Consider the following 23,762-nt stretch of genomic DNA (forward strand, 5'->3'; position numbering starts at 1 on the left):
CAAAGGCATAGTCTGCTTTGTGGTCCTTGCATCACATGTAGGTCTCTGCACCACAGATCATTTCTGGGATGTTTTTGTTTTCAAGAACTGTTGCCATTGTGGAAAGCAAGCCAGAAAGCATACCTTGTGTTGTCCTGGGCAAGAGACATTGTTTTGTTATTCGGTATGTCTTCTTTTGAAAACAAAAGTAATTTGTGCTAACATGATGTGCTATTTGTGTGCAGAAAACAGCACAAGGCATTGAAAGTACTGGAAGCTGTAGCTCTCCAAATTAAACTGTGAATTCCCTCCTGCCTTCCCCTTCTCAAAGCATTCGCACTCAGGGCAGCTTTGCATTTCCTTTCTGTTTTCAATATAGACACGTGTGCTTACTGCAACTATTTTATCAATGAATAGCAGTTTAAAAAGTACTGGTTTTGGTGTGGTTTATCCCAACCCTGTAGTAAGAGTCTGACCTTCCCGTTAGAGATTGCTCTGCTTCGCATGCAAGAAACATTACCAGAATGTTGCTTTACCCTCTAGCACGTTTACCTCTCTGTGGGCATCATCGAAGCACTAGCTATTATGGCTATACTGCTCCAGCACAGCTCTTCCTAATGATAATATTTTTCCCTTCTTAAAACAACTTCAACGACCATGACTAAGTACCCAGCAGGTCAGCCGGGAGTAATCGGGTTTCTGCCTGCATCTTTCAAACAGAGCGAGGCTTCTTCGGGTCTCTGCGTCACACACCCAGGCTTTGGGGGAATCGCCATGAATGGCTGGAAATGTGTCTTGGCTTTCCTCTTAATCTCTTATCACAAGATTAGCTAATGTCTGCAAAGCCCAGGAGGATTGGGTAATGATAAGGGATCATCAGGCGAGATGGGAAGATAAGCATTGTTCTCTAAGAAACCAGCCTCCCAAGGAGATAATTATCTCGTGCTCTCCATCAGCGCTCTGCTCGCCCCATCCCGGAGGCCCTCTGCACTGCGGCTGTTGCGACGGGGCACAGCAAAGCAGCAGCAGGGGAGCGAGTGCCCCTTGCAACCCTATAGAGAGCTGCAAAGTCCCAGACTTCATGTGAGGATAGCAGTCTGTGCTGCTCGGGGCTTTGCATGGCCCCCACAGCCCCTGACTCCAGGATCCCAAGTGCCACAAGGGGTCTGAGATGACCCACTGCGTGCAAAGGACAATTGGTGTTTTCAGCCCTGCTGGTAAAAAGAAGGAAGAAAAAAAAAAAACGTGTGGGGGTGGAAAAGCCCAACTCCTTTTTTCTGTGCTCTACAAGGTGCTAGAAAAGCAGAGCAAGCATCCTGCCGGATGTCTGTGTCGGTACAGGGAGCGGTTTGAGACATTCCTTTCCATCAGCTGCTTGTAACCTGTCTCAGCTGAGTCGTCGTCGCCCACGGTGCGTGCACATTCCCAGCTGCTCCGCTGCAAAATGAGACGGGTTCTTCTAATCCTCCTCTCCCCCTGACTGTGTATCGGGGCTCCCTGGGGCGATTGTTTCTTCAGAGGCAGTGTTTTGGCGAACAATGGTTTGTATCCCTGCAAAACAAGTGCCGGGTCTCCAGCAGAGCCGGACCACCGATCCTAAAACTGGTTTTGAACTGTGCTGGGAGTGGAAGTGAGTTCTCTACTTTTTGGTGTTTTCTCCTCTTTTTGGTGTTTGCAGTAGAAACACCAAAGGAGCTTTGGAGCGTTGGGTCTGGGTCATCCCTCTCGTGGAGTCGTGGGGATATGGTGGCACGGAGCGACTGCCTGGCACCCCGTCCTGCTGCCCACGTGGCAGCTCCTGCTTCTCCTTCCTCCTGCAATCCTGCTGCTCCAAACGTGGTTAGCTCAGATTTACACCTCGTGAGGCACCGTCTGTGCCGCTGACTATCCATTTCATTATCTGCTTGTAATTGTTTTGTCTTCCCTGATCTTTTGTTCACCTGTGATGAGCGTACAATCAGTTTTGCTCTCCTCTGACATGAGTTACATGCCTTTTGAGCCCTGACTGATTAAACTCTCTTCCTTCTTCAAGTAAATTGGTTCCCATAGAGCTGTCCACTAGTGTGACTCCATTCAGTGTCTGAATTACATCTTCCCAGCTGACAGATGGATCGCTTGAGGGTTTTGTGGTCATTGTGCTAGCCTCAGAAGTTTGTGGATGATTATATTCCCAACCTGGTCAGCCAGCTTTTGTTTGCTGGAACTTTTCTACTCTAAACATTGGTGACTGATGCCTGGTCTGATTGTTCTCAGGCTACTGGAGCCTGCTGCTGCGAGGGAACATTGCTGTGTTATCTGAGAGTTGTGAGCAGCACGTTTGGACCCCTTCTCGGCTGATGTTTAGTGCCAGCATCTGCCTCCAACCTTCACTGCCTTGCAGCAAGTAGTGGCTGCCCAGGCAGGGATGCAAACCAGCCAGACCCTACTCCACCACGTAGGATTGTTTTGCACCAACCTACGTGCATTTATGTACAAAATAAAAGTGGACTTTAAGGATGCTGCTCAAGAGAGACTGCTTAAAGGAGGAAGACAACATCCATAGGTGAGGTGAGGACAATGCCATGCTCCATCCCATACAGTTGTTCCGTGCAGCCTGGCTGTCCCTGTCTGGCACCCTTTCTGTTGGCAGGGTGACAGTCAATGTGCACAGCTCAAAGACACTTTGCCAACAGGGGCGGATTAAACTCTGCTTTATTGCTTTCAGGGGCTTCTCTAGCTCTTCCCCGGCTAATGAAAATGTTTGGAGAGTTGGCCAGTGGATGGTATTAATTGGCTCGTGTGATATTTATTTGAATTTTAATTGGATGAGAATTCAATAGAAATAACTATTATTATGAAACTGAATAATGAAGCAGCAGTAGAATTAGTGACCCATCTTTAGCAGGAAGAAATACTTTTTTATTACTTAAAACAAGCTTAAATTAACAACTGCAGATAATGGTTCCCCAGAGCTAGATAAGGGGTTAAGGATCATTGCTCGCAGCGATGACAGGCTACTCACTAAAGTTGGTGAGTTATGTTTCAAGGTTAGGGTTTATAGCTCGGATATATTGTCTCCAAGTGAGTGAAACTTGGTTGACTGGCAAGCCAAATGACTCACAAATTGACCTGAAAAATAGCGTTCCCCCCTGCAGCCCCGGTTGTGTAAATGATGTTTTGGAAACCTCCAATTGTGTGGCCAGTTATAAGATTCATCTCATTTGAAGGGGAAGTGGAAAAGATGAGTGTAATCTGGAAACAAAGGACCCTGTGCCCTCAGGTTTTGGCACAGGAGCTGAGCTGCTGATGCCAGTTAAAAGGCTGCTGCCGCTCGTTGCAGCTTTGGGAAGTGACGAGGTCGACACCTTATTTCGGAAAGATGTTTCTCAGGCTGGCAACGTCAGCACAGCGGAGGGGCCGTGCACGAGGAATGAGGACGAAGTTGCCCTGAAAGCTTTAATCTTGTGAAACCTCAGCCCAGTTCTCTCAGTGCCTTAAGCCTGCCTGAATATGCATTAGATCAGAGCGGTGCTACCCACAGATGTTCAGGAGGTTCGGTGTTAATGGATTAGACACACGCTTAGATTAGAAGTTGAGTTTTGGTGCAGTTCTGCCTCACCAGCAGCTTTGCAGGGCCAGATGAGAATCCATTTGTGACAAAAACCTAAAAATATCAAACAACTCAGGCAAACTGACGGTGGCCCTTTATTGCGAATGATGTCAGGCCCTTCGTGGAGACATTTATCCCAGCACTGATTGCCCGTGGCCAGCCCAGTCCAGGTGCCAGAGTCCAGCTGCAGGGCACCAGAAAATCAGTCACATTTTCATCCAGATGTCACCAAGGGGAAGTTTCTTTCATGTTTCTGTCATATTTAATGGTGTCTGAGCTTAAAATAAACCTACTAAAGGCTCAGCTTCACCTTGGATTGCTGCTCCTCTGTAATCATTTACGCTGGTAAAAGTGGTGTAATTCACATTTCATTTATGCCCACGACATGGTACATGCAGCAGCAGGGGAACGTGGCCTCTTTTCTCGCTGGAACCTTTAAGGTTTCCAGCTCCAAGTGTAATTGGACACTATTACAGTGTTTTATGAGCCTTGTTTGCCTGCACTAAGAAGAACAAAAAGTAGTTCTTAACTCAAGCTAAAAGAGCAGGGAAAACAAAGCAATTTGGGCTGTAACTTAAATTCCTAATACTAATTAAAGCAATCTGGTTTGCTGAGCACATTGGGTGGATGTACCCAACGGGGTGATGTGTGCTCCTTGGCACCACAGCCCCAGGAATGGGCTGGGGGCCAACTGGGAGACCCAGCCTGGGATTTTGGCTGCTTTCACCAGGGCCCATAGGCTGCACGTTACAGGTTGCTTTGCTTGAATGTGTTTTTTTTGAGCGAATCCTTATCCCCACTAATATTTATTGGGGTCTGTCTCACTGTAAACATATCTGTATCGAAGCTGTTAGATATAAACCAAGTCAGGTAAATCCAGCGCAGAGGAGGATATACTGGAGAAATGTAGACTAAAGCCTGTCAGATTTATTTTTATTTATGTCGATTTCTACAAACATAAAGCAGCTCTGCTAGACTTTGAAGGAGTCAGAGAGATTCATGCTGTATTCCCCCATACCCGCAGGAGCTGCATGCAAAGCTACACACTGGGTTTTGACAGCAAGGATTGAGCCCACAGCCTCAGGTTAAAGCTAAATTATTTGAGCAAGAGAAACAGTCCACAGACTGTGGAAAACAGCTTAAAGCCACCCGTATCTGAAATATATAAAGCTTGAGCCAGAGCTTCCTGAAGCCAGTGGCATCCTTCGCTGCTTTGGCTGCCAGATGACCAGTTCCTATCCCTGAGCTCTGGGGGATCCATGGATAAGGGCTGATGCAGCCACAAGTGGGTAAGAGCCGAGCTCCCCGTTATATCTTGAGGAAGCAAACTGTCCCTGTACTCTCTCCTTCCCCTGCGTCAGCACATGGGACAGGAGGTGGATGTTCCCACAACACCCATTTCCAGTCTTTTTTCGTGTGTGCGAGTAATTCTGTTTCAATGGAAGACTGCTGGAGTTGTCCAGTGTCCATCAGTCTGGTGGTGGGGATTTATTGGCAAGATACGGAACTATTTCTGTCCTAGCAGCTTGCAGCAAAGCAATCAGGAGTGTTTTTTCTCAGTCAGGTCTAAGTGGGTACGTAGCTGAGTGAACCATGGCATCCCCTGGTAGCCTGGGTGCTTTTTTGGCCCTGCGGGACCCGTCTGTAGCTGGTGCTGCTCTGGTTTTGTCCAGACCCAGCACTGCAAACATTCTGCATGCTGGAGCAGGAATAAAGACACTTTCCAGCAAACATAATCCTGCATTATCTGCAGGGTATCTCTGACTTTAAGTCTCCCCCTCTTAGTCTCTACTTCCTCCTCCACATCTTGAGAATTAACCACGGGAGGAGGTGGCTCCTGGTTCCTCTGCAGCTGCCTGGTGGCTGCCTGGGACCCTCCTGGGTGCTGGGAGCACAAGCAGGACGTTGCTGGTCACTAGCTGGCACCCTTATCACCTCTCCCTCGAATCCTGCAGCTAATGCTTTCTTAATTTGCTCATCTGTAAAGTACTTAACATCCATCCACTGAATTATGGTTTAATTGTGCAAGCTTCCCTGATAATGCTGTTCGCTGACATGAGGCTTAGGATAAAATGTTGATTTCTTGCTTGCCGGTAATTGTGGTAATGATGCTCCGTAGTTGTAGGACAGCGGCTGTGCTTTTGGGCAGGAGTAGGAGCACTTCATGTCTTTGCAAACTGAGTGAACACAAGCAGGTAGCATTCCTGCTGTCACTGGAGATGGGGAGACTGGGGCAGGGGATAGCTGAAGCTAATGGTGTGTACTGTGGATACTGATTATTTGGGAAGAGGTCTCGAGTCACCTAGACCTCTAGAGCCTCTGAGCAACCCTAACTGCCTTCTGCCACGCATGGGCCACTCCATCACAGAGCCTCGCTGAGGTCACAGTGGCCACCACTGCCCCGTGGGCCCTATAAAACAAGCCCCCTGCTGCTGGCCCGCCACTCGCTCAGCGACTAGCTCTTCTGGCAGCCAGCGAAAGCGGCAGGAAGGCGACTAGAAGCATCAAAGCGAGAAGCGGCCCTTCTTGGTGTGTGAGGATAGCGATGCCGTCCGAAAGAGCACCAAGAAGGAAAGCAGCTAACACGAAGGAGATGTGTCGTGGGTGGAGGGAGAGCGCCAGCAGCACAAGAGACATCAGTGCTCAAGAGACCTCTGGCGCCCACCCCACTGACAGATATCAGCGGTACCATTGGTACCGCAACGACGTGGGGAACAGGCCGGCCCCTCAAGCACCCAGCGAAAGGGGGCCTGGGCCTTCCCAGAGGCGTAACGGTGGCATGGGGCAAAATCAGGAGCATCGGGAAGACAGCCACAGGGAGCAGAGGCGTGCCAACAGTCCAGAATGGAGCATGGGACCCAGGCATGGCCATCAAACTGTCAGCAGCCTCAAATCCATGTGTGAAAATCAGGCTGACAGTGGCGTGGGACCTGTGGGCAGAACTGGACGACCACCTGGCTCGGCACCCTGGCCTGAAAACCTTCTGAATAGAAGGCAACCTGTTTGGGCGGTCCCGGGCAAAGACTGGCTTGACCTTCAGCCAAGCACTGTGGAGCCCATGGAGCTGGGTCCACAAGAGGAGGTGGAGGAACAAATGCAGGTGGATCCACCTCCACCGGAACAGACCTGGGACTGCCGCAGCCTGTCGTTGCTCTCTTCCATCCGAGAGCACCACCAGCAGCGCAGGAGTGCCCGCCCAGCTCCCTACTCGTTGCTCAGGCTCCATCCCAAGCATTAGCTTGGGGCCACCGAACACAACGGACATCCTGCAGGCTTACCTGCAGGATGTCCCGGCAATAAACAACTCTTGCCGATTCTCAGAGGTTGCGTGAGTGCTTCTTTCCTATCCCCCAGCCCTTGTGCGAGAGGTGGCAGCCCTTCTGCACAGAGCCTCGAGGAAGAGCACGAGAGAGGACCCAGCTTCCTTCGGGCTGCTGCACTGGGGGGACAGGAGGAGTCCCCAAGGGCCACCGTGCACCTTTAACGTTTGTGAAAATAGACTGAGGGGTGAAAATAGTAGTGCGTGAGCAATTATAGGTGGTGTATTTCTTATATTAGGAGTGAGTTTGTGTATCTAATTAGTAACAACCTACATGGAGAAGGCTGAGGTACTCAACACCTTCTTTGCCTCCATCTGCACTGGTAGTCGGGCTTCCCAAGTCTTTTATTTCCCTGAACCCGTAGATGGAGGCTGGGGGAAGTGGTTGAGTCACCGTCCCAGGGGTTGTTCAAGGAAAGGTTGGACCCGGCGCTTAGGGACATGTGGGTGACATTGGTGGTAGGGGAGTGGTTAGACCAGATAATCATGAAGGTCTTTTCCAACCTTAATTTTTCTGTGATTCTAAGTGTTTTGTCTCCTGCCATATGCCAGCAAGATTATAAATCCTCAGGCTGAGGAGAGGCATCGCTCCATGGGGAAAATGGCACCAGGAACGTTCTGGGGGTGAAGATCTGCAGCAAAAACTCATTCGGAGCGCTTATCTGCTCCTCTTTCAGGTCAGGCATCTGCAGACAGCTCAGAAAACCTGTGTCTGTGTCGCTGGGACTGAAGTGGTGTTGTCACGTCTGACACTAATGGAGAGGACGTGTTTCTCCATTAGAAGTTTACCGATAGTGAAGTGATTTCCGCTCTGCTGGTAGCTCCAGTTCCCCTGTGGTTAAATGAGGACTTTGGAGGTTAAAGTCTGTCAGGCCTGGATCAAGGTCAGGAAACCTGCATTTGATTCTAAAGATTTTAATTAACTTTGCACCACATAGAACCTGGGCATGCTTGAAAAGAAATATAGATAAATTTTACATTTAAATATTTGAATAGTGTCTATATCTTATGATGGCTGTAAAAAACCCTGTTCATGCAGGCTGCAGGAAGAGAGGAGATTTGCATAGCAGAATAATTGGTTTTGCAAATAAATCTGGTTCTTGAAATTTGTAGATTAGCAATAATATGTCTCCAGATGAGAAGGAAAGGTCATGGATGAATAAAGCAACAATTAAACTTTCAGGAGATTATTAAACTAAACACAAACCTGGCTAAATGCATATGAGAGAATGTCAATAAAGGACAGGAGTGGCCTGTCAGGACTTGCAAGCCTCCAGGATATTAATGTTACTTTGAGATCTTTTCTTCCAATGCAGCTGCTGCTCTTCTTGAAGTAACAGCCTTTGCAGATTCCTTCCTAATCTGGACAATCCATTAAATAACCCAGTTAATTTAAACCATTTAAATCCAATAAGGCTGGTATGTAATGCTATAAAACTCTAAACAAAATCCTTGGAGTATTACCACATTAACTGTTGCATTGCAGGCTCTATCCATGCCTGGTGCTGTCCAAGTAGGTGCCTTGCAGGAAAACGAAGAGGTCTCAGCACAGACAGCACCGAGGAGAGGAAATACCGAGGCTTTATAGAAATGTGAGTTTTGTTTTGAATCTGAATGGGAGAAAAAAAATAGGAGTATTTTTCCAAATGGGCCATGAAATAGGTCTTTTATGACAGGGAGAATGAAGGTTGTGGGGAAATTCTCATTTCAAAGTATTGAAAAGTTGGGTTCAGAGCACTCAACTTTTCTTCGGAGCTTTCAGAAAGATCCTAAAATGAAATGTTCTGAAACGAAGAACTCCTTTCATGGTACTTTTTGCAAAAGTTCTTTTGAGAGAAAAAAGAAAAGAAAAGAAAAGAAGAAAAGAAAAGAAAAGAAAAGAAAAGAAAAGAAAAGAAAAGAAAAGAAAAGAAAAGAAAAGAAAAGAAAAGAAAAGAAAAGAAAAGAAAAGAAAAGAAAAGAAAAGAAAAGAAAAGAAAAGAAAAAGAAACTTAGAAGTCCCAAACATCTTCTGAGGACAAAATCCTGCGTCCCCCTTTTCTCCCACTCCTCTGCCACCACACAGCACAGGAGACACTGGGCTGACCGTGCTCCAGGTACCAGCTTAAGAATCTGCATCTGAGCACTTTACACCACCCTGGTTCTGCAGGGAAGCAGCTGCATGTGGCGATGAGAGGCGAAGACCTTGTCCACCTTCTCCTGCCTCGGAGGCCTAACAAGATCAGAGTTCCTGATGCTCAGCAATGCTCCTGCTTTGGATCTCCTGTGCTCCCAAGCATGTTGAGGACCAAGGGGAAGCGCTGCCAGGCCACTGCTCTTAGGACAGACAGACAGAGGAGCTGTGGCTGGATGTGTGGACAAATCCCCGTCCACAAGGGAGAGAGGTCAGGGCCTCAGCTGGGAGCAGGAGCAGAAGGAAGGAGAGCTTTCCATGCCTGTTTTTCTCTCTCCCGAATCTCAGGAAAGGAACAGGAGTTAAGACAAAGTAGAAATAAAGAGTCCCAGGGAATTTCAGTGGGCAGAGGTCCAGCCCTAACTCAGCTTTCCCTAGCTTGGTGCCACTGGAGCTGCCTCTTCCAGACATGTTTTGCCTCTGAATGTCAGGCCGGAATGCCCCGACCCGTGAAATGGCTGCCTGTTGCCTGGTTTCCAAGCAGCTCATCACCCTCACTTCTCTCGCATAGACGCAGAGCGCTGTAGCCAGCTAAAAAAAGCAACACACACAGGGAGCCCTTCATCCAGAAACAGAGCCCAGGCATGAAACAACCCTGCCAAAACAAAACACGCCACCACATATCTAATTTTCCCTTTGGGAATCGCAGAGGAGTCACATCTGACAGACATGAGTCATCTCGCTTTGTGCGGGTCTAGGAGACGCTCAGATATTACCTTGAGGAGGGCAGGTGAAGGAATTAGATGGAGCAATAACTGTAATGCAGCACTCCTCTTTGCTAGCTCCGAGGGCATTTTACAAGGGAAGACAGTTCGGCGTGCTTGTTTTAAAAGGGACGGGGAAAGGAGGCATTATTTCTCCAAGGCCACACGGCCTCCTGTGTCAGAGCAAGGGTGAGAGCCTGGGGCACCCGGCCCTGCACTGCACCCGGGGCCACGCTGCCCCAGTCGAGCTCTTGACATTGGCGTTATTGCCTGAGCGAAGGACAGCAAAAACCCACAGGCTCAGCCTGTGAAAAACGTGATCTCTCTTCTTTAATTACACACACTGCAAATCACTGGGGGATACCTCCCTCTGCTCCTTAGGACAGGAGCACGGCCACGTAGAAGCTCGTTCGGGGCTTTTCATTCCTTGAAATGATTCATTTGTATGTAAAATCATATTAGCCTTTATTGGTTCTCTCCACAGACCCTCCCAGCGCAGACAGATCTAAACCTTGAAGTGCCATTAATCTTTGGTGTGCTCTGCCCGCTCTTTCACATGGTACTTTGTGGCTGGTGACCTTCAAGCGGAGGATTTTTGTTGTACTCTTTCCCCAGGAGCCCTGGCAACACCTGCAGCAGCTGGTGTTAATCTTCCTGGAGTGGGAGGGATGCGGGGGGGGTCCGGGCTCCTTCACGTGTATTGACAGCTGAACGCCAAGCTGCTTTTTTTCCCCTTGCAGGAGATAATTGCTGAGAAAAGGCCAAGTCCTGGCATAGTCGGGAGGGTCAGGCAGATTCCTTTGTTGTCTGAGCTGATGGCGAGCAAGTCGAGGCAGCCCGCGAAGGTTGTGTTTGTACAGCGCCTGGCACGGGGGGCACACCTCTGCCCATGGCTCGGAGGCACCGTGGTGATGATAAGGTGAGGCTGAGGCCTGGTTTTGGGGAGACAGCAGCTGGAAACTCAATCGTAACTGCTGCAGGGTTCTGACCTCAGGCCCAAAGGCTGCACTCAAGCATCAGGACAAGTCCCGTGAAATTCAGGTGCGTTGGTGTGTGGGCACATTGGTGTTAGGTGCCACTGGCTCTTCAAAAGAAACCCTGGCACTCGTCCTTGTTCTCCCAAGGTCAAGGTTGAGGTTGATTTTTTGAGGTTGATGGGGCCATAACAGCCTCAAGTTGCACCAGGAGATGTCGACCTTAGGTGTCAGGAAGAATTTCTTCATGGAAAGAGTGGTTAGGCATTGGAAAGGGGTGTCTTGTCCACGTGAGGTGAGGCTTGGGGAAAGCCTGCTTGTAAGGTTCTCCTGCTCAGTCCCTTCTGGGGTGGTTTCTCTAGTGTGTAGTAAGGGTGGAGCTGACACTTCAGCAGTTTTCCTCTTCGTAATGTCTCCTACCCTTGCTCAAATATCTATTTTTGCCCTATCACTGGGAGTTTAGCCTCACAGAGACTTCTGTCTCTCTGTCAGGTTAGACTTGGTTGGCGAGCAAGTCCAAAATGATGGGGAGAGATGTATAGGTACACGTATGTGAGTGCACACACTGATCACCTAAACCTGGTTTGATAGGAGACCAGGCTAAATATAAATCTATCAGGCAATTCGCTGGCTGGATTGAAACAGGTGACGAGTTGGAAACTTGCTGTTTTGGAAGGAGGAAAGTTGTCTTCCTGCTGCTCATGTCAAATCACATTACATCCCCCCCACCTCGTGTTGACACAGGGAGCAACACAGGACACTCTAGGCCCGCGTTGTCTGCCAGACATGTCCTGCCTCCCCATTCCTGCCCTCATCGATCGTGTCTTTGTGGGCCTGACTCAAGTTTACTGCGTCACATTGAACCTTTGCAGATGCCAGAGCCCTGGCACTGCTTGCAGAGGGAAGCATGCTGTCTGTTTGAATTAAATTCAAGCCATTGCAGCTCTCTGTTTTACTCAGGCAGGATTGATCTTTTGTAGGGGGTGCCGTGGGAAGCAGAACGAGATGCTTGAGTCTCTTATCACTTGCACCCGAGGAAAGCACGAGTCACACTCAGAAACTGATGATGCTACACCAGGCTTACCCTACCCTTGCCAAGAACAGGAGCTGGCCTCTGTATTAAAGACACTTAAGGAGTCACTGCCTTCAGAGAGGTGAGGTTGTATGGAATTATTCTGCACAAGGGGAAAAATGTTCCCTTAATTTGCTTCCTGAGCTCTTACAGCGGGATGCAGAGGCAGAAACCTCCATCCTGTCTGAAGAGCTCCTTTCAGGAGCCACCCTGTAAATCAGAGCCATTCGGTTTTATTCCCCTTCTTAAACTCCAGTGGATCTGGAGCCCTTCTTCTTTGCGATCACTTGCCGCTGTCTGTCAGGCTTCAGAAACTGAAGAGAGAAGGGGATTTTTTCCCCTCAGCCCTTGGGTGAGAGCCATCAAAAAGGAAACGAGGCAGTGACAGTGACAGCGAAGGTGTTGGTGCCTGCTTGGGGAGCGGCTTGAAGAAGCACTCAGGTGTGAAGCAGGTGATGTGGTTACGAAGGTGTTGTGCTCCTAGTCCCTGAAACCCACCTGGGGTCGTCCAGAAGGGACCCACACACGGCCCCAAAAATCAGAGGCTGCTTTTAGAAATGTTGGTGTGTGAACGGCCGGTTACTGTATGCTACATTTGCATCAGCTGGGAAACCATAAGGAGGTTTTCATAACCATCATTAGGAATTTGCTTTAGGAAAAATATATTGAGAGTCGTTGTGGCTTGTTAGATAGCCAGACTGCGAGACAGCTGGGCTGAGGGCAGCACTGAAATTGCTCTTCTGGCTAAGGACTACAGCTGAGTGAGACTTCTAATTTGTTTCGTGGCTTTAACTGGAGGGAACTGAGGAGTGATGTATTGGGGAGAGGCCACCTGAAACAAAGTTTTTCCATTATCCCTTGCCAAAGCAGGAGTGGAAGTAATTGAACTCAAAGAGTTGTATTTGTTCCACACCAAAGCAAAACTTTCTGTTGCTTTTTTGGATTCATTTACCCTGTTATTGCAGTTCTAAACAAAATCCTTTTTTTCCAAAATGCAGTATTGAGAAGATTTTGTTCTGACTTTTTCAAAAGAGGATTTTTTCCATAGAACCAGTTTGCCCCATCCTTTCTTTTGTCTTCCCTTTCCTCGTATTTTGTTTCCTCTTTTGTATCTGGGTATGAAAGCAGTGCCAGACCAATGTCAGGGCATTTCGTGTCAAGGTTATGCTCCCCCTGTCCCTCTCTCTGCCCTGTATGTGACGTTCCCTACTGACCTCTGGAGTTCCTGGAAACCCTGGAGGTCAGACACCTCTTCCAAACCTGGAGAGCAGTTACCTCCTTACCTTTCTCCTTCTTTATGTTTGCAGAACTACAGCAAAAGCCCGGTGTTGTGACCCGGAGAGTTTTGCCTGGCTGTCAGTGACAACAGGTTTGACAGGGGAAGGGCTGGAGCACGCGTTGCTTCTGCTTGAGCTAGCAGAGTGGTAGCGGGTGAGTCCTTTGAAGAGCGTAACAGCCTGCCAGGGAAATGGGTGTCGGGGCTCTGGATCACTGCCAATCCCAGGACTTCATTCTCCACTGCACACCAGCAGGGACAGGGGAACGTGTGGGCAAGCCCAGGAGCCCAGCTTGACTGTATCGCCGAGCAGAGCTCGAAGTCAAGGATCATCGTCTAATTAGTCCGTGCAGCGCTTAGCAGGGTTATTTTTATCTCAAGCCCTTCAAAACACACATAATCGCTCCACCTTAATTCTTTCCAAACTTGGTCTCTATGGAAACCCTAATATAAACGACTGCTCCTTTCATTTCTGCACATCTGAGCTGCGTTGCAGGCTCCCTCGGTGTGCATGTGGCCATTCATGCACATGTGCACACACACGCGCGCGGAGTGGCACCGGGCTGATCTGTATTCTTTGCTGCCGGCCTTCCTCTCCACCCTTCAGATAATAGCACTTGGGTTTTATTCCTTCCAAGCGCCACGTGTTTAGATCTGCAAACCTCTGAGGAGTCTTTGTCTCCGAACCGCGGGGAGGTGGGGGTGGGAGGGAAGCCAGAAACCTTTGCGATGCTCGTGTTGATGTTCAGCCTGCTCCTGTGGGATTTGGGGCAGATGTCTGTAGGATGCTGCCTGTGGCTCCCTCAGCCTTATGAATGGAGTTCAGGGTGTGGAAAAGGCACTTTTTCTAATAACCCTCTTGTATTCAAAAGCGTTTGTTTCTGGTTTCTCCAGGTTTTGCTTATGAACACAAGAGGGCCGCGTTTGATGGAAACAAAACAGGCTGACAGCAGCTTTGCAAAGGGAAAAGAGGAGGCTGGGTGTAAGAAGCAAGCTGGGTGCGCTGCACTCTGCAGCTTTGCATGGAGTTTAATGCATGTGGCCCCGAGCCCATCAGGCTGGGGGGAGGATGCAGCGCCCAGCTGATGCTCAGCTGCATCTCAATTGCTTCAGCATTAGCTCCTGCTGCCCTTCTGCACTTCTGCCTTCTCTTAGCCCCATCATTGTGGTAGATGAGCCCCTCCCAGGTTTAACACACTCATCCTTCCAGCACTAAGGGCTGTCATTTCCTTTCTCTGCAGTGGGGAACTGGGGCACGGGCGGGTTGTAGATTTGATCCACTAAAGGACATAGTGCTTCAAAGTTAGCCTCAGCACATCGTTTTTAAGCAGCTGACTTGTGGATAGGAATCCACAACAGAACTGAAGTTCCTCAGCTCTCACAATCAGGCCCTGGAAGGATTTTCCTCTCCAGTGCAGGGAAATCTCTGCTTCTTGTAGGTACCAGCCCTGTCTCTGGGTTGGGACAGTGGAGATGTTAAAGGTTATGGCAGGAAGGGGAATTGACCCTGGGTGCACAGCCTGAGGAATTCACCTCCAGGGCAGGAGGCTGTGCATGGTGCTGGGCACATCAGCACCGCACAGCGAGAACAGGCTCCCAGGGAGCCCAACCACCCCTCCTCTGCCCTCTGTGAAACATCTGCCTGGTGCGACCAGGCAAGGAGCTGACTAGTGAACTACTGGGTGTGTAAATGTGCTTCCCTGTGCCTCCTGGAGTGCTCCTTACTTCCCATCCGTCCTAACGTGGAGGGATGTCACCAGGGAGCAGAGCTTCAACAAATATCCCCAGTCTGGTAACACTCCTGGTAATGTAAGATGTTGCTTAATGTCCTGGTGCTGAGAAGCTGGTTGGGCTGCAGGTGGGAGAAAACCCACAGAGAACAAAGCAGATCCAAATGCCTTTGAGCAGTGGTGAGGGTTATTGTCCTCCAAGGTTGGTCATCTTTCTTCTAAGACTCCTCTTGGAAGCACTTAGCTAATTCTCTGCTTCTTCCCTGTCCTTTGGCCCCTCCAGGCCAGCTGAGCGGCTGCGGGGCGTCGAGGCTCCCTCACCAACCTCATTGTTGCGATCTCCTTTGAAAAGGATTCAGAGCCGCTCCACCAATTTTAGCTCAGCCCCCAATTTCGTGTCCTATTTGCTGTCAAGTCCAGAAGGACCCGGCTACCACCACCCCCAGAAGGATGACAGTGAGGAATCTGGCCCGCTCCTGCAGGCAGGAGGTTTGTTCGCACGCTCGGTATAAAAGGCAATTTCATTAGTTTGCAGCCCTGGCTGGGAACCAGAGCTGGCACCAGAGATTGTTTTTATGAATAACACTCTGGCAAAACAGAGCTGGTAGCAGCTTGGGTGGGATATATATATTTAATTCGTCCCCTTTCATTCTTGGATTGGCAAACTGGCAGGTTGCAGAGCAGTTGCGTGTCTCTCGCCGTGTGCTGTGAGTCACAGCAGCGCTCAGGGTGCCCAGCACGTGGCCGGGGCTGTGCTCCTGTACCTGCACTTTCTGACCAGGGCACAGTGTGAAAGACTTAGCAAAGGAGAGATCTTCAAGAAGCAGATAAGACTGGATGACCTTCAAAGCCTTGGCTTAACCCACTGGGCTGTAGTGGGTTGGTTTTCCCTGCAAAGCCCGACAGAGCTCGTAGCTTTTTGTAGGCAGGCAGCGTTTGGTCTTCTACACAGTTAATGAGAAAGTGGAATAACGATGCTGAGTGCTTCATAGAGATGCGCCCCGTCTCAGCATGAACTGTTGGGCTGTGTTAAAATATCCTCTTTTGTAGTGTAGTGCTGTCTTGGGATTGTTTGGGCAGCACCCAAAAATCCCTGCTTGCATCTTGCTTTCTGTTGTGAGCACAGTGCTGCTGCTGTCTGCTCTACGGAAGCACGGCAGAGGTTAAACTCCATTGCTTGAGTAAATAGCCTCTTACTCAGCTTCTGCTGCTGCAGCAGGCTGAGTATCTCGGGCTGAATCAACTTTTCCAAGCTGCTAGAGTGATTTAGGAGCTCACAGGCAAGTTCACAGAGGGCAGGAGGTTGTGTACCATCTCCTTTGTGGAGTCATGCTGCAAGGCAAGGTATGTTAGCTGAGGTTTAAAACCACCCAGGCACAGCCTCACAGCTGCCAGACCGGGGCTAAGGCTCTTCCCTGGCCCACGGAAGGGGGGAACCCAGCATGACTCTGTTCTGGCTACATAAACAGGCCCTAATCCCACAAAAGCCCTGTCAGCCACAGCAGGATTTTTCTTGCTGGTCTCCGGTGGAATAGGGCTCTCACTGAAGCTGGCTGGAAGGTTTTCCTTCCAACAATTTTGAGTGAAAAAAAAATGCTGCACACACTTTTCCATGGTGGGCAAGGCAAGGTTTGTTAATTTAAGCTTTAAAAAGAGGGGGAAATAAGGCATGCAATGGGGAGACATTCCAGCAGATGAGAAGGCAGGCATACAGGACGGGTTCAGTGGTAGGCAATGGGGTTGGGCCCCACAGCCTGAGGATGCAGCTGAGCCCTGCGAGTCTGGTCTGTCTCGTGGTTTTGTCCAAGGCTGCAGAGATGAAGCACTTCACAAGGTGACTCGTTCACCTTGAGCTGGAGACAACCCTCCTCGCTGCTCTGCTGGAGAAACAGGTAAAGACCAGTGGCCTTCCCTTAACTATTGAGATGATATCACTCGCTCGAAACAGCATCCAATTTCCTGATCCTTTGTTTGAACAACAAACAAATAAGATACGAGCGCTGCAGCTACAGGCACATCTTCTTCATAAATATCAAGAGGCACGAGGCTCTTGCTCTAAACACCTAACTCTAAATAATGCTGCGAGCTAGAGTTGTTACCCGCTACCTTGAATACAGCCCCACTCCATCAGCAGGTTAAAATAATAACAAATAAAACACGGAATTATAGCTGTGCAATGCTCGAAAATGAGCCTGTCACTTTGTGTCTGGGTTGGAAATCAATCACCAAGTCTTCGAATCAGGTTCTGCTATTAAGGTCTGGAAGCGGGAAAGATTAAAGACATGTCCATGAAAGGCTCTTTCCGCAGGTATGCTGATCTTCCCCAATTTTAAACGGATCTTTTTTCTTTCCTTAGCCATGGTTTCCGTCATTGTCTTCCAAGCTGGTGTCCTTTGGGGCAATTATTATTAACTATTACTTGTTAAAAGGATCTGTTTCACAGATTGGCAGGGTCGAGGAGATGACATTGGTTTGACCACATGTAGATGGTACAAGAGCCATGTGCAAAAGCCCTGGTCTCCTTTGCAGCAGCAAGCTGGAGGACAACAAAGCCCTAGAGGTTGTAGCATCCTTTCCATCGACTGCAGTTCTCTTGCCTGCATCCCTTCTACCATCTCTTCTTGGGCTTCAGAGCCAGGTCTGCAAAAGGTTTGTCTGGACAGCAGAAGCCCAGCCAGAGCTGTGTGGTGTTGGGGTACAGCAGTGCACTGGCATGCTGAAGGCCGTGTTCCACACCCTTTCTGCAGTATTTTGGTGCATTCACTGGCAAAAAAAAACATTTGGATTCCACAGCACGGGAAACAAACTACGGGACAAACTACGGGCGCTGCACTTGCAGGGATCCAGCACCTTGCCGGCAACAGTTCCATCACAGATCCATTTGGCACCATCTCTCCTTACTTTCTTCTTCTTCTGGCTGCTTCACAAAGGCTGCTCTGCTCCCATCACGCTGCAGCTGCTGTGGCAGAGGATGGGGATGCTTCGAAGCCAGCGGAAGGCCGTTGAGCTCTGGGCAAAGGGGCTCCCATCTCCTTGACTGACAGTAATTACCGCTCGCTGCGCCGGGGGTGTTGCGGAGCGCTTGCTGGAAACGGAGACAGGGCTGTGCACGCCTCAACAGGTTTCTCCATTTAAATATCTTTTAAGCTTGGAGAGCGGAGTGCTTTCTGCTTTTACCCCCCTCCCTCCCCTTCCCCATTCGGGTGCTTTGAAAGAGTTTTGTTTTAACTAAACAGCGTTTTACATTTCATGCAGAACCATCATGTATCGCGCGTTTGTTTTCCCTCCACCGTGACAGGCTCTGACATTATTTTGATGAGAAGATTTCTCAGCATTTTGAAGCGATGTTCAGTCTTTTCCTTGCTTGGGGTTGCTTTTTAACCCTCTGAGTTGCAGCTGCCTGGAGGAATCTGCCAAAATTTGGGAGCTGCCAGGAGAAAAATTTCCTTTTCCTCTTCACTTACTGCCCCACACACTGCCTGTGAGGTCTTGTCCACACCGCGAAATCATGTGGCTATGCTGGATGGGTTATCCTGCTGTAGAGATGCTGGATTAGCAGCTTGCAGACTTGAATTTAGTTTGGAATAAGAGTAAATCTTTGCCATGCAGGCAAATCCTCACAGAGACCCAGCGCCTGTCCGCAGAAGATAGGAGGACAACTCCTTTGACAAGTAAAAGCAAAACGTTTCCTCTCTTGGCAAAAGGATCCAATATAAATTGCTTCTGCATGGCAGGGGCAAAGGTGCGTGAGGGGCTGCTGGGCTGGGCATGCTGGGGAAGGGGTTTGGGGGCAGGCAAGGGAAGAAGTGTGTCCTTTTCTCATGTCTGATTAACATAAGGGTGCCAGCAAAGTTTGGCTTGTGAGTGTCGATGCAAGGACTGGTTTTGGAGCAGGTTTGCAGCCTAATTTTACACCCAGGTGCCTGGTCCTGTAACGTTTCCCCTGTAGCAAAGTTCCCCCGTGGATGAAGTTGCCTGGCACAACTGGGTGCCTGAGAGATGCCTCCAGGACGTGTCCTCACACAGCCGCTGGTGCCCAGGGCTTGGCCCTTCTGCTCCCATCTGCTGCCATCCAACTTGTGCCACTCTGCATCCAACGGGTCCTGATTACCACAAGGACCCCATCAGCGTCTTGAAATGTTCCCCAGCGGTCCCTGAAATCAATCCAAACCCCATTCACGGGCTTCATCAAACTGTCAGTTGTCCTAAAAACCTGTTTGGGAACGCAGGCAGGGTGTCCTGCCGCCAGCTACCCTGCCAGGAGCTGCTGGAAGACGAGCATCCACCCAGCAGTGCTCTGCTGCTGTGAACTCAATTCCCCAGGCCTTGATTGAGCTCTCTAATTTAATTCCGGCTTCCTTTGGGGTGGGGAAGAAGTAGGGGAGGAAGAGTGGGAAGACAAGGAAGGTGCTTAGAGATCAGTAGCAGTGTTTTGTGCTGGAAATTGGAAGCTTTTCAAAACCTTCCAAAGGAGCTTAGAGGAGTCCGCAGGTAGGACGTGCTTTTAAATTTCCTGGCATCACTTAATCATTAGCTGCATCCAGAGGGAATTAAATAACGTCAATCAACATAAATTATTCTTCATGGGAGCATCAGCAGTGTGGGCAGTTTTTATTGTAACTTAAGCAGGAAATTGAAATATCAGCATCAGAGTGTGAAATACGCCATTGCAGTGAACTGTTCTTCATAAAGCAAGGGGAGAAATGTAAAGAAGATTACACACTATTAGTCCCACTAGAATTTTGCTCTTAATCTGCCTTAAATTGAAAAATTGTTTGGAAGTCTTGGCAGTTTCCTCGTGCCATAAAACAGGGGGTGTCGCAGGGACCCGGGAGGGATCCCCAAATGGTTAGGACCTGAGGGGTGCTTTGGGGAGGCAGAATTAGGGGTCTGGGCATAAGGGGATGGGGTGCTGGGATGGCACATGGCATGAGGCAGCAGGGCTGTGCCTCCTTGCATCTCCCATCTTTGCTCAACACCTTACTGCCCAGGGCATCTCCGCTCCTTTCAGGCCCCAGAAATGCACCTGATCACTTGAGAAAGCAATTCTTGAGCCCCATCAGTGACGTTTGGTTCAATTTGAGACCCTTGGATGCACAACTGAATTGAATTCCTAATATTTTAGACGTGGGGAGGGGTCTTCCTGTCAGAACAAGGGAATGACATGTGGTAAGTACCCAGGGAAAGAAAAATCCAGGAAAACATCTCCCTGGCTCTGGTGGTATTGCTTTGTTTCAATTGCGCATAATCATTTCACCCGATCATGTTGAAAGATTTCATTTGGGCTTTTGATTGTATTAAAATATTAAACGTGGAATATAAAATTATAATAAAACGTTAGCATTAATATTTTAATACAATCCAAAGGTTGAAACAAAACATTAAAACTGCAGAGGAAACGTAGGGTGGAGAAGGCAGCTTATAGACAAGGGGGATTTATGCACATCAGCAGCCGTGTCTGTCTTCTCCGCATTGCAATTATCTTGACGTGCACACTCTACCCATTGCCTGAGTGTGCACGCTGCTTGCTTGCCTCTTCATCTGAGCCGTTTCCCCTTTCTTTAGACTCAGGAAGAGGCTCGGGCACGAAGGAGAAAATGTGTCCTCACTATTTTTGTAAATGAATGACTCTTGATCTTTAAGTTCACACCAAAGAGACAGGCGCACGCGGAGGCCCGGTGCTCCAGGGCACCATGAAGAATGTCACTGAGCTTGGGACTCACGGAAGAAGAAATCTCCTTGCAGGGAGAAAGTTTATGTCGACAGTATGTCAAGAGGAAAAGGAAAGAGAAAGAAAAGACTCTGGGGGGTAATTTTTATAGCGTGCATTGAGAGAAGAGACAAACCTTGAAAGCTCCCATCAGCTGACGATCTGTTATTGCTGTACAACTCCTGTTACCTTTCTGCTTGGAAGAATATGAATGGTTTCAGAGCAAATGTGGGCATAATGTTATTTACCGGGCTTGGCCTTATTAGGGACATTCATTCTCTTGCTCATAACCTGCCCTTTTATTTTGAGGGGAGCCGGGACGTGGACGGATGTGTGACGAGGTTATTTGCTCTGCCTCAGGTGCTGTCAGCAGTACCTCTGGGATTTGGGGATCTGCTTCTGGAGCACCAGTGCAGTGATTGCACACAGAGCTGGAACAAGTGTGCACAACCCCACAGGCCAGTGAGGAATCAGATCTGTCTTTCAGATCCTCATAGTCACCCACAGGAGTTTTGTTTTCGGTAAGAAATGGGGCTGTAAGGGGGGACCAGAGGTTCAAACAGGAGCTTTTTCTTTTAGGTTTTACCAGTTATAACTGGCTGTGTGTTGAGCTGAAGTGAAATATGCACTGAAGCTCAAGACTGCTTGGATGAGTTGAACCAATGAGCCTTGAATCTCCCCCTTTAAGTGTTCAGTGCTAACAGTGTTAAGTCTTATATTACCGGGTAGAAGATTAATGGGTTGTAGAAGCCTAAAGAAATTTGCCTCGGATGTTTCAGACACAGAGTTTGTGGTCATGGATTTTCTAATCTTTGCCATCTGCCATCCTTGGCCCAGGTCTCCTGGTGTGGGTCAGAACCTCACAATTTTTTTGAAATCTCCAGTCAAAGCCTGCAATTTTGGCCTCTTGCTTGCTCAGAGGTGAGCTCCGGCCATGGAAATGGAGCCTCAGAGAAGCGTCGTGCTTGGCGATGGAGGTTGATGCCCTATTTAACTCCTGCTGAGGAGGTGACTTTGAACAGGGATCTTCTTTTGACCTCTAGTTGTGCCTGTAATGTTTTGTTCTCCTTCCAGTGACTCATGGGTGAATAAAAGCCTTGTGAAGTCTCCAGAGCCCCAGAGAAGCAGGTATCTTTAAACCAGAGCTACAGACCCTCACGGCAGGCTTTCCATGAAGCGCAGAGGAGGGATGGGAGCGAGGGACATCTGAAACGCTGCCAGCAAAACCAGCACCAGGTAACAACGAGCCTCCCACTGCCAGTCCAGCCACAGTGCTCACTGTCTGCCTCCCAGTCAGACCAGTGCAACCAGTTGCTTTGTTGTCCTTCCCCGTATTCCTCCTCTTCCTCACCTTTACACACCAGCACTGTGATTCAGCACGGAGCTTACAGGTGTGCGTTGAGCCTTGGACTTCAGCAGAGGCTCTGCGTTTGCCTCATTGCAGTGGATTAGCAGAGGCTGGGGCAGAGCCCCTTGTGCCCTCCAAGCTCATCTGCTGCAGGTCTGAAAGATTCGGCCCTCGCTGCTGTCTGGTAGAGGCTGCTTGGCACCAGCCGCAGGGGCTCTGTCGCATTTAGCAGAGGGGAAGGGAGGAGCCACATTATTTCTCGCTAGTGAGAATCATAAAAAGGACAGGTACACGAGCTGCAGGAAGCAGTGCTGGTAAGAACAGGTAGCCCAGGCTCTGGCTTTGAAATCTTACCCCTAATTTTTGCTCTTGATTTGGCCGCCTGCTGCTGCCCACTGCTGGAGATCTGACACGGGGGCAGAGGCAGACCTGTGTAGCTGTTTCACCTAACAATTACCCTTATCAAATCCTTGAAGCTGAGATCCTTGTGTACAGTTTGGAGCATGCAACCTTTGTGGCTTCGGGGGGCACTTTCAGGGTCATGCTGTACCATGCAGTACTTAGGAGCAGTGCTGAGCCCCCACCTAACTCACTTCATGTGTATTAAACCAATTGGTGCAACAGTAATGCCACCCCTTTGTCCCTCTGTTCTGGTGTCTCAGGACCTCGGGAGGATCAGATCAGTCACAGATAACTGGGATCTCCAACCCGTTCAGGCCACAATGCCAGAAATCTGCCAGCTTATAATTAGCTGCCATGAATTATTCATCGGAGGCACAGCGTCCATCAGATCTGACAGCCGTAATCGTTTTGCCAGCAAAATATGGGGTTTGTCTTATTTGTGAAAATGATTCAGGCAGCATTTTTTTAATAGAGAAGGGAGGGGTATGTGTGCCTATGCCTGTGGATAAATATCTATATATTATATAGCTAAACATACGTATATCCACACGCACACACATACATACATGTTTTGCGTGCTCGCTCTGTAATTAAAGCTGTGTTTGTACAGCATGGATCAAGCCTATCAGTGATGTAACTGATTAAACCAATTGGATTGCAGCAGGAATGAAGACGTATTTATATCTGCTCTCTTTTACAGTCTAAAAATACCCTGTAATTCTGAATGGATGTGTTTTTAGGCAGCTGCATTTAGAAATACCTCCAGATGCACATTTTGGTGCTGTTTTTGAGAAGGAGGCAAGGAGATGAGAGACGAGGGGTCTTGCCAGGAACCCTCCGATCCCCTGTCTCTTTAAGGCTCCGTCACACTCCCTTTCTCTGCTTTCATTCTTAAATACGGGATGTGTCCAGGCTTTATTAATTTATAACAATAGCTGATGGTGCTGGGGAATGAATGGGGCTATGAAATATCTGACATGGCAATTAGGGCTGCTATCGCAGCAAGGCCTGATTTTTGCTGGAAGGGAAGTTGCTGTAAACCAAGGCTAATTAATTGCTTTTGAAAAAAGAAAAAAGGAAAAAAAAAACACACACACATAAATGATCTGGGCCAAAATTCTCTTCCTGTCATGGTGTAAATCTGGAGTAGGTGCTCTGTTTTTTGCATGGTTGCCTTTTGTAGATGGCAAGGCCATAGCTAAAACACTGACAGTGATACTGCAGGCAAGGGTGTGTGGTGCAGAGCAGCAGCTTCCTCAAAAATCACCATTCCTGAGGCACGTCAGGCATGTTGCACAGGATCACTCACACTTTTCTCTTTTGCTAAGGGAGGCTAGTGCAGCACCGAGAAGCTGTCTGCATTACAGATATCCCCACCTCGCTCGTATACACACATGGTGCTTTCAGTCCAGTTGTGTCAGGACAATGAAAAAACCATCTCCACGTTTTCTCCCCTTGTTCTTTGTGGCCCTGAGCATCTCATGCC

At 48.9% G+C, this 23,762-nt stretch overlaps 1 long non-coding RNA gene across 1 annotated transcript in view; it reads left to right on the forward strand.

Moving 5' to 3' along the window:
• LOC137845054 (uncharacterized) overlaps nucleotides 1–23,203 on the forward strand; it is a 42,009-nt gene extending 18,806 nt beyond the window's left edge. The window contains exons 4-5 of the long non-coding RNA XR_011090084.1: nucleotides 21,601–21,762; nucleotides 22,537–23,203. This is a non-coding gene — a long non-coding RNA (uncharacterized lncRNA). The remainder of the gene's footprint in view (nucleotides 1–21,600; nucleotides 21,763–22,536) is intronic.
• Nucleotides 23,204–23,762: the final 559 nt, after the last annotated feature.

Source organism: Anas acuta, chromosome 26 (assembly GCF_963932015.1).
Source record: "Anas acuta chromosome 26, bAnaAcu1.1, whole genome shotgun sequence".
Taxonomy (NCBI): Eukaryota; Metazoa; Chordata; class Aves; order Anseriformes; family Anatidae; genus Anas; species Anas acuta.